We start from the raw sequence: 12,027 nt of genomic DNA on the forward strand, positions 1-12,027 counted from the left end.
CAACCAAACAATTCAAAACCAAAAATTTTACCACCTATGTGCCAAGGTCCTACCCTTGACACGGTCTAGAGGCACCACCTGTGCTTTGTTAGACTCATAAAAGTGCACACCTCTCACATTTGGGCAGTCAGTAGGATGGAACCGCCAAAGGAGAAAGTCTAACTACCTAGCGAGTGGGGGCCGGACAATCCCCACCCAAATGAACTCGGGCCAAGAGTTTAGTTTCGAGACGAAATCCCAGGAGCGTCAGAGACGACCTTAAACCATCTAGACCAGAAGAAACCAAATTTTCCAATACGGCATGATCCGAAACCATTCCAATGTGTAATATTCAAAATTTAGAAGTACAAGAAAAATCTCATTGATGCCAAAATATTATAAAAACAGTTTAATAATTAAACCGAACATGCTCTTTACTTAAATTAAAAAAGGGTAAAAGTCCTTACCTCTCAAGACGGTCAGTCCAAGCTAGCTTAATCCAAAAATTCTTTTCTTCAAATCCACAAGCTACAAATAATACAAATTATCCAATTACTTCACTACTCCATATGAAACTAACCCCAACTTATCATACGACTCACTATCATGTCAACTCGCCCCATATCGTATTTCTTTTTCTTTACATGCTCCCATAAAACAGCACTCAATACTCAAGTATACTCTACTCCTCAAATCCCGTACACCGAGCGAAAATCCCAATTCCATGTAGTATTTTGTCAATTGTTTACAGACCAGTTGCACACAAGCTTATCAAACAAGAAACTTATCAATGTCTCCATATAATTAATCAAACTTTACCTCTCCTCACTCATTGCTTACATCACGTATAACAACACTATAATAATTTTATTTATAATAATTTATTCATCAACTTACAACCAAATTCCAAAGCTACGCCAAATCCGTAAATCACTCTCGGTTCTTAAGTACACAAACCAATTAGTTCATATAACAATCCCACTATCAGATAAGTATGCTCATGACAATCTATATGCTTGGTATCAACAATAAGGATAGTATACAATTGGTCACATCAATAAGCCCATAATAATTCATCCAAACAACAATTGAACATCCCGATTGATAATTAAACACACTGAATTTTTGTTCCTACATTAGAATTTGAGCAGTCAAGTTATTTAAAAATTTACTTACATGATGCAAGGTTGAGGGAGAAAGAAAAGAGGCGATTGAAAACCGAAATCGGAACTCCGATGAAGTGCCAAATGAAACACGATGTGTGAGTTGGAAAGGAAATAGGGGAAAAGAGGGACGCATCACAAGATGGAAACAATTTGTAGAAATTAGGGAAAGTTAGATGATAATGGGTTTAGGTTTATTTGAAGAGGTTTTCTGTCTTTTATATCCTAAGTTAGGCCAAAGTCCAACTTGAAACGAAGTTGAGTTCTAAAGTTTTTGTAAACTTAAAAGTCTGAATATTCCAACCGATACTTGTTTTAAAACTTTTCAAATAAGAGTTTAAAACTAAGAATATGAGAAAGTGACCCGCTTATAAACGACTCGGAAATAATGGGGTGTTAGAGACTTTCCTCCTTAAAACAAAGCTTCGTCCCCGAAGCTTAAACTCTTCCTTATAACCGTGAACTTTCATACATAAACTCCGATATCTACTTACTCATATACCCAAAATGTCACTAAGTTGCTCACGTGCAATGCTTATTCCACAAATTACTGCTAACTACAAACCATTATCAAATTTCCTTGCATTTCCTATTCGACAAAATATTGCTCCGTACCAAACGTAATACCATATAAACCTCTCATCATTTCATCTAAGGTAACAGCAGAACCATTGGGAAGCTTAAGAGCATGTCGGACGGAATGATAGCCCCCCCCCCCCTTTTTTTTTGAAAGAAACACGAAAATATATTTTAACATTTCCAAATTTCGCAAATCCAGAAATAATTTTCATAAGTGTGCACTACATACAAATAAACCACCAATATGTAGCATAAACCAGCATAACCGCCACCATGGGATATATTTCATTGGCACAAAAAGTACAGAAATGTAACTAAAACAAATGACACAAGTACATCAAAACAAAAGCACCATAACTTCACTTCTAAACATCAGAAGTACTATTGTTTAATGACTTCACAAGCAAAATGACATGTGCATGGTTTGTCCCGTTGATAATTCAATGAGTATGTTCAACACAGTTATGATTAAACCAACATTAAACTTATAATTTTATACATAGTCAACAATCATTTAGAAAATATGGATAAACAATGTGTACTCAAAATCACATTTTAAAGATAAACAAAAACACATATATAGGAAGGTAAGTATACATTTTCTCTACCCCCTTAAAATAAAGCTTTGTCCACGAAGCGCAAAGTTGCCTTAGGAAAAAAAATATATAAATGGGGGTACTTTTTTTCTCATGGCGGATTGAACTTCCCAGGTGGCTTCCTCTACATTGTTGTTATTCCATAGAACTTTCACCATGTGGGTTTCACCTCTACCAGTTTTACGCACCTTAGTGTCCATAATTTGTATAGGGGTTTCCTCACAAGTCATTGTCTCATCAAGCCCAATAGTCTCCGGATCCAAGACGTGGGAAAAGTGAAATACATTATGAACTCTCTCTAGGTCAGCTAGCAGGTCAAGTCGGTAAGCTACTTCACCAATACGCTCCAAAATCTGAATTTTGGGCTCAAATTTCCCTCCTTACCAAATCTCGTTACTCTCTTAGTAGGCGAGACACGCAAAAGAACTTATTGCTAGCATCAATTTTCAAATGCCTATAAGTTTGTCGGCATAACACTTTTGACAATTATGAGCCACTTCCATTCTGCCTTGGATAATCTCACCTTTTTTTTTTTTTTTTCCATTTCAGACAACCAATTTAAAGATTCCAGAATGTCGCTCCAATAGACCAAACACCTACATCTAAGTTCACAGGGTGCCGCAATGGTGTCATCTAAATTATAACTAAGTAAAGTTATTATATGAAATCCAGTGAGATCTAATTTATTCTCCTCAAGTACTAACTTTATCTTTTCACAAGCACTCTTAGTTTGTTTAACTACACACATACATCATTTTATTACCCCTTTGTAAGATCTTGGTAGTCTATGAAAAAGTAAATAGAGAACACATTATATTTCTACTAACAAATCTTTAGATGTCATAATCTCTTTAAGTTCCTTGTACACACCTAGTGACCTAATCTATTGAAATAACAAACGAGTCAATAAGTCTACAATATACTTCACCGTTCCGAACCAGTAAGCTGTTAATTTCAATTACTCAAATATCATGCACCTCCAGGTGAATGAAATGGGAAATCGTGTGCGTCTCAATCATTGATGATCCTCTCTTTTGAACTCCTTGTGACTAGGTACATACATCCTATTTTCACATAGTTGAATTTCAATGCAATGAACTATTATTAAAACTCTAGTATTGCATGTTTCACCTTTTAAAGACAAATCAATATATTATCCGAGTAATCAAAGCGTCTCTTAAATTTATCACCTCAAATATGAGAGAATATTTTTGCAAATGCTCGAGGATAAAACCAGCTAACTCATTCCATGACTACGATTTAATCTCTTAACATGAGGTCATCCATCTTGATAGTACTGTCCAAGGCGAGTACCTATGAAACCTCAAATAACTATAATATACTCACACTTTTTCATGATATAACCAGCCTTCATTCCCACTAACATTTCTAGTACCGGAGTTGGTTTCACCTACACCTTGAACCTGTATGTATATACACAAGTCCATATTATCAAATTGTATATCACCACAAAACGGTATACCAAATTCCATTAATGATAATAATCAACCCATTTATGACTTTAAATTTTTTTTTTTTTTTAAACCCATCTTAGTATCTATATCACACGATTTCTCGAATGACAACCCCAATTACTCCAATATCGAACTTGCTTACCATAATGTTTACATCTGATGACCTAAAAAAAAAAGTAAGTATTTTAACCTTGATCAAATTCAAATGCCTAATTCCATAATAATTTTTTTTTTGTCAAAACAAACTTCTCGCAAGCCTTAACTAAATTTCAAAATCAATTTCAAGTCGAAAACCTACCACCATCAAACATCAACCTCAAGCATCCCAAGCTCTAATCTTAACGCAAAGCCTTTAATCCCCTTTTTTTTCCAAAATTTATTGTTAATAAGCCCACAGTTATGACAACGTCAACCCTATATCATTATAATCTCCATGAATAAGTGTAACAGGTTACATGATTAACAACTAACAGTACATTCGGGACTCTCCTATTGTAGTACAAATATTACTACCTCATTCTCATTTTACACCACCTTTAAGACTAACGATACATATACTTTTTTTTTTCTATGCATCCAAAATAAACAAAATTTCCCTGAAGTGTCCAAACTCAGAAGTTTAAAACGTAATTGTACACCATTGTGAGCCATAGACACTAAGATGACTTCCAGATCCAAACTCCATTGCTCTAAGCTTAACGCCCACCATATGCATCAAATGTGCAATAAATCTCAAGACTGTTTTTCAATGAGCACTAGGCTCCAAACCAACAACAAATTAAAATCAAATAACATGTAAGAAATATTTAAAATTCCATGTAATTAGCAATTTTAAAGTCAGCTATCAAAAGAGTATGATTTAGTTCTCAAATCATTACCGAGTATAATTATAATAATTAGATCACTTTTCTTAAGAGATTCATATGAATAATGGTATAATAGATTTCAAAGTACAATATTTTCTACCTCCCATTAAAAAGGCTTAAACACCGAACATTTCGAACACTACATCCAGTTGGGAGACTACTCATAAATGATTTAAACTACAAACGTGGAACGGTAATAACACATATTATCACTCCCCCTTTTAACCACTTTTTCACCACTGGCCACACTTGTCCGCATGTTTCAATACCAGTCTTGTCGTACAAAAGTCTCCACGTAATCTCTCGCACAAGACACCTAAAGTTGCTTCGTCCAAAAAAAAACTTTCATATTCGTATATCTCAAATAAAGAGCTTCCCTAAGCACATATCAATGTCCTATGTGCTCCAAATTTGTATCATCCAGATAATTATCTTTACCTTATACCACCAAGTAAATTACGATCACAAATGATATATGTACTCAGTATCCTATTTAACCTTTATTGTATAACCTTATTAAATTGTCCCATCATAATATGAAATTTTCACTTCAAACTAATCTCCCCTATTTTTCCATAAAAGCTAATTCCATCATGTTGATAATGTTTCCTATGTTTCACCTCGTCATTTATTTCCCCAAATTTTTCTTTTATACCCTCAGACTTGATAAGTTTAAACTATATGCCCAAGAAAAGACTTGATAAGTTTAAACTATATGCCCAAGAAAATTCAATATCTTTCATGTCTCAATCCATCGACATACCCTAAAGCATCATTTAAACAAGTCTCTAATTTACATCAAAGATTTATCTAAGTGCCTTAGTCATCACGAATAATATTTGGCCGTCAAAGTTACCTCATAAGTTTTCAACTCCAAAGGATTTCCTCCACTAAATAAATGATCTGAAAATTGTTGACAAGTATAACCTTAATACACTAACATCAAGTGGTGACTACTCGCATATAAAATCCTCAAATAATTCTCCTTTTCATCTCCTGTTAACATCTTTCTCTAAACTCTCGCCCATATATACAATTTAAGATGATAATATATCGTCATGTCTCATTTCTAAATTTTGAAGGTATAAAATCCTAAGTAATGATTCTTCCCAAGGCCAATCCGACAAGTATAAACCCCTTCATAAGTAAAAGACTATTATTCTAAACAGAGTGTAAAATAAACTATTTTCCCAACCTAATAATTCTTCCCATGACTCACTTCCTATACTCAAAGGCCAATTTTTTTTTATACCACTTCTAATATAGCAATGCCAATAGGTGCAACATCATTCTCATTTCAACCCCTTCATTCACTCCGAGTCACTACGGTCGTTTACTGCACAACTTGGAGAATGGGGGCATTTTGGACAGCCGTTTGTGACATTAAAGTAGTCATCTCGACATTATTTTTGAGGTTCTCTGCGAGGCAGTGTCAACTATATGAATATACATTATATTTTCAACCTCAAGTATGCTAATCTCATAGTGAAAGTTAATCAAAACCATATCAAAGTAAACCCATCTCCTCCAAATTTTCAAGCCAGACAAGCTCGTTAGCTACCCAAGAGGCTCAAACTAATTTAGTAATTAGTAGTAAGATGACACTAAGGTAAAACTAGATGTAACAAATAAAATATGAATATGCAATACACCCATTTTACCCCTCACTCGAAATGTTTTTTTTTTTTTTTTTGAAAAACGAAGTGTTTTTTTTTTCAATTGTTTTAAATCCTGTAAAACTTATTTTCTTTTCGGAAAACCATTTGCTCTGATACCAATTGTAACACCCCATATATTTGGCTAAATTAAAATTAACTTTCACATATAAAACTGGCCAAAATACGGGATATTATAATTAATATACAAAGTCTCTTATTACAAAATGAATTCTCTTTATACAAAATGAAATATAAAATAAGTCAAACTTTTACAAAGCTTTAAATAAAATCTTGTCTCGAAATAAAATCCTTTTGAACTGCAGCGGAAGTAACCTGAAAGCAAAACCAGAAGACAGAAAGGACTACCCCCATGAGGAGTAGCCCCGAAGGGAGAAAACACGTCAGCCGGAAAGTTGAGTTTAAGAAAATAAGAAATATTGACAAATTCAGAAACGGTATAATAAATTAACAAAGCTTTGAAACCAAAGTAAAAACAAGAAATATATTCCAAAACCAATTGCTGTAAACCCAATAATATCAACCAAACAATTCAAAACCAAAACTTTTACCACCTGTGTGCCAAGGTCCTACCCTTGACACGGTCTAGAGGCACCACCTGTGCTTTGTTAGACTCATAAAAGTGCGCACTCTCACATTTGGGCAGTCAGTAGGATGGAACCGCCAAAGGAGAAAGTCTAACTACCTAGCGAGTGGGGGCCGGACAATCACCACCCGAATGAACTCGGGCCAAGAGTTTAGTTTCGGGACGAAATCCCAGGAGCGTCAGAGACGACCTTAAACCATCTAGACCAGAAGAAACCAAATTTTCCAATACGGCATGATCCGAAACCATTCCAATGTGTAATATTCAAAATTTAGAAGTACAAGAAAAATCTCATTGATGCCAAAATATTATAAAAACAGTTTAATAATTAAACCGAACATGCTCTTTACTTAAATTTAAAAAGAGTAAAAGTCCTTACCTTTCAAGACGGTCAGTCCAAGCTAGCTTAATCCAAAAATTCTTTTCTTCAAATCCACAAGCTACAAATAATACAAATTATCCAATTACTTCACTACTCCATATGAAACTAACCCCAACTTATCATACGACTCACTATCATGTAAACTCGTCCCATATCGTATTTCTTTTTCTTTACATGCTCCCATAAAACAACACTCAATACTCAAGTATACTCTACTCCTCAAATCCCGTACACCGAGCGAAAATCCCAATTCCATGTAGTATTTTGTCAATTGTTTACAGACCAGTTGCACACAAGCTTATCAAACAAGAAACTTATCAATGTCTCCATATAATTAATCAAACTTTACCTCTCCTCGCTCATTGCTTACATCACGTATAACAACACTATAATAATTTTATTTATAATAATTTATTCATCAACTTACAACCAAATTCCAAAGCTACGCCAAATCCGTAAATCACTCTCGGTTCTTAAGTACACAGACCCAGTTAGTTCATATTCAATCCCACTATCGGATAAGTATGCTCATGACAATCTATATGCTTGGTATCAACAATAAGGATAGTATACAATTGGTCACATCAATAAGCCCATAATAATTCATCCAAACAACAATTGAACATCCCGATTGATAATTAAACACACTGAATTTTTGTTCCTACATTAGAATTTGAGCAGTCAAGTTATTTAAAAATTTACTTACATGATGCAAGGTTGAGGGAGAAAGAAAAGAGGCGATTGAAAACCGAAATCGGAACTCCGATGAAGTGCCAAATGAAACACGATGTGTGAGTTGGAAAGGAAATAGGGGAAAAGAGGGACGCATCACAAGATGGAAACAATTTGTAGAAATTAGGGAAAGTTAGATGATAATGGGTTTAGGTTTATTTGAAGAGGTTTTCTGTCTTTTATATCCTAAGTTAGGCCAAAGTCCAACTTGAAACGAAGTTGAGTTCTAAAGTTTTTGTAAACTTAAAAGTCTGAATATTCTAACCGATACTTGTTTTAAAACTTTTCAAATAAGAGTTTAAAACTAAGAATATGAGAAAGTGACCCGCTTATAAACGACTCGGAAATAATGGGGTGTTACAACACAACCTACACTACTCGGCCGAGTAGGCTCTACTCGGTCGAGTACAAGCCTAAGAAATTCGTAGTATTACAGTCTTCCCTCCTTAAAAATAACTTCGTCCCCGAAGTTCCAACCCAACCTATAAAACATGGACCCCTAACACTAACTCCACCAACCACTCTTCCTTCCACAACATGGCTCACGATATCGTCTCAACTATAGCATAGCCTCCCAATACTAACTCCCTAATACTATTGGATACCCACAACCTAAATGTTGCCAACTCTATCTTAGTTCATAACGCTCACTAACATCCTCAATTACCGAGACAATCCACCGGACAAGATCAACCATCAAAACGGAATGTTACATTCTACCACCCTTAAAACGAACTTCGTCCTCGAAGTTTACTCACACACATAAACATCCTCACACAATCCATTATTCTCACTCATAAACATCATACTAATACGAGCACTGCCAGTACCTGTAATAAAATCGGCAATCACACAAATCCATCCTTATTCTGCACCAATACTCAAACTTTCAATTGCAACCTGTATGACCATCAAACTCTCTTATCGCATCCTACTCCTCTTAAGATAAATGTTACGTCCTCGTAACTCACTAATAATAGGTCCTTTGTTATACCTCCCATAATTCTCATTACTACTGCATGACAACGATAACTCACTATAACCTCAACACCTACAACCATTCCTATATCCAGGACTCTCTTTCTTAACAGTTCTCGTGCCACCAATTATTCTGCATTCCCATAACATATATCATAAAATCCTCAGTATGACCACTACTCCATCTCTTCTACATTACCACAACACGACATACTTCTATATACATATACACTCATCTCCACAATCTTATCTCACAATCCTCAAGTGTTATACATACTTACATTAGCTTCTCAAGTTCATCTTCTTTATTACCACTACTCCCTTAACTTGACATCATACTAAGTCCCAAAACTCTGTACTCACTATCCCAATAAAAGGTGCTAAACCACATGTAGTTCCAGTTCAATACCACATATGCTCCACAACTCTTGCTACAACTATGTCCACCAATGCCTCATCTAAAACAAGATCAAAAGTACTCCAACAACCTCTCACTACTGAGTCCCATTAACATAATATTACTATATCATGACAACAACAAAACCATACCCAACTCTCTTTCATATCCAACTCTACCTCCAATCCAAGTCGAAACGGCGATAAGAAACATTAACAAACAAAACAACACTCGATATGCCAACACCGACACTAACAAAGAAACAACAAGTAAACAAACAACATTATGTGACAACATGAAAATACCCGTATCACCACACGGATTACCGTGCACAGTGCACAAAACCACATCGATAGCTATCACAACTTTTACAATCTCATAACACTGACTCAGCACAGCTTCCTTGACCACAAGACTTTATTAAAACTGCTCGACCAGATCACGACGCAGCATATTAGACGGGATCACAAATACCAACCTTATGAATGTTATCCATAACATGACTCTTGAGGCTAGAACCTCACACCATTACTCACAGATATCATGCATACACATATAAGTATAACATATGATGCGGAACACACATATAACGTCTCGTAACTATCACGCCACACCATTACTCGTGAGGCCAGGACCTCACACAAAGTTTTACACACCTCATGGACCCATAATCGAATCTATCTAGCCAATCCTGAGCACGTAAGTTACCACTTGACAATGAATACCTCTCATCCGGACTTAACTCAGGTGCCTTTCATAACATATCCTCTCATACACACAATTATCACCCCTCCGGCAAATGTAGCCATAACATCAGTACCCAACTTCGAGCGAACACCTCATATATCCACATCTTATACTCCCTCACAACCAAACATACTAATCACCTTCACAAAATCAACCTCATTAGAACAAATAACTTCCCTAAAGTAACATCATCCTCAACCACTAGTGACAATACTATGACACCAACATCCTTCATGTGACTACTCTCTTACTATCACTTCTTAATATAACAATCTGTTTCCTCTCTTTGGTTATCATCTCAAATAACGAACATCCAATCCATCAACAAAATCTACCTCAACATTATTCCCAATTCGATCCTTTATCATATCGTTAACTAACTCTCCACCAAAATCTCAGATCGTGCAAATACTCTACCAGTTTCTTATTCCCTTAATACCTTGAAACTCACGGCTAACATGTCGTCCTACTCTCCTATATAACTATTAACTCGCACCCTCTAGTGAGGCTATCATACATATCCATAATTTCCTACCTTCATACTCCTTAACTCCGGTCAACGTTCTCTCAACTTACTTCCATCCCTCTTTCCCCCTTTTTACTCAATAATACCAATTAATATTTCATCTCCTTTTTCTTTCTACCTGACTCTTTAGTAATCCGATTACCTTCTTGTTACTCCACAACTCAAATTCCAGTAATTCACATCGATATCTTCTCTTTATTTCTTATCACTTATCTCCTCTCATCATACTATTCACTCGCACTTGTTACCATCAAGTCTACACACTAACGGTTATTCTTCAATAAGCCGTATCTCCCTATCATATCTATAGGAAACCAAAAAATTACCTCATACCGTTAATTTCCCAAAGAATTACACACTAGGCTCACCCCTTGATATTCCAAATTCCCAAATCAACCACTGTCTACTCATCGCGGCATAACTTGACCTCACTATACACTATTCGTTTCCATCTCTCTATAGCGACCTTTTATCACATATATCCTTAAGCAACTCAATCCAAACCGTCTCCCTCCATAAATCCTTACACATCCCAATACGCCACTATTCGTATCCCTCATCTCAATATTTCATTCTCACGTTTCTTTACACTTACATCACCCTTGCCCATATGCACTTACTTTTATATTACTCAACCCACGACTATATCACTCATCATATCTCACAAAACATGCTCCTTGTCTCGATTAGCTCATCAATCTACTCTTTTCTTATTCCACTATCCCTCACAACCACATATAACTCATGTCCTTTATATCCAACACCTATACCTCATACGCCGGCATCCTCCCTATCATAGCATTTGGTAACTTACGTATCAAGACCGTCACATATATAAAAGAATGCGTTAAGACTCAAAACATAAGTGTGCACATACCCCACGACTCAAAACAAATGTAAGAACATAGCCACCGACTTAAAAATTAAGGTGAAAATATAGCCACCGACTCAAAATAGCCGCCCACTAAGGTACTCGGTCGAGTACATAACATACTAGGTCGAGTACAGGATACTCGGTCGAGTAACTATATTACTCGGCCGAGTTTTCGACTCCAGAAGCGAACATAATTATGACATAGGATTACTCGGTCGAGTATTGGGAATACTCGGCCGAGTAGCCCTTACTCGGTCGAGTATTACTTTACTCGGTCGAGTACCAACACAATTCTCAGCATCGTCCAGTTTTCATAAAATAGTCATATCTCACTCGTTACTTGGTCGTTTTGGGCGTGTGACCTATCGTTAGAATCTTAAGAAGACAAGCTATCACCTCCAATTGGAATTACAGCAATATCATTTCTATAACTCAACTTATGACAGTTTTAAGACAACCCTTCCATAATCG

This window comes from Silene latifolia, chromosome 3 (genome assembly GCF_048544455.1).
Source record: "Silene latifolia isolate original U9 population chromosome 3, ASM4854445v1, whole genome shotgun sequence".
In the NCBI taxonomy this organism is placed as follows: domain Eukaryota; kingdom Viridiplantae; phylum Streptophyta; class Magnoliopsida; order Caryophyllales; family Caryophyllaceae; genus Silene; species Silene latifolia.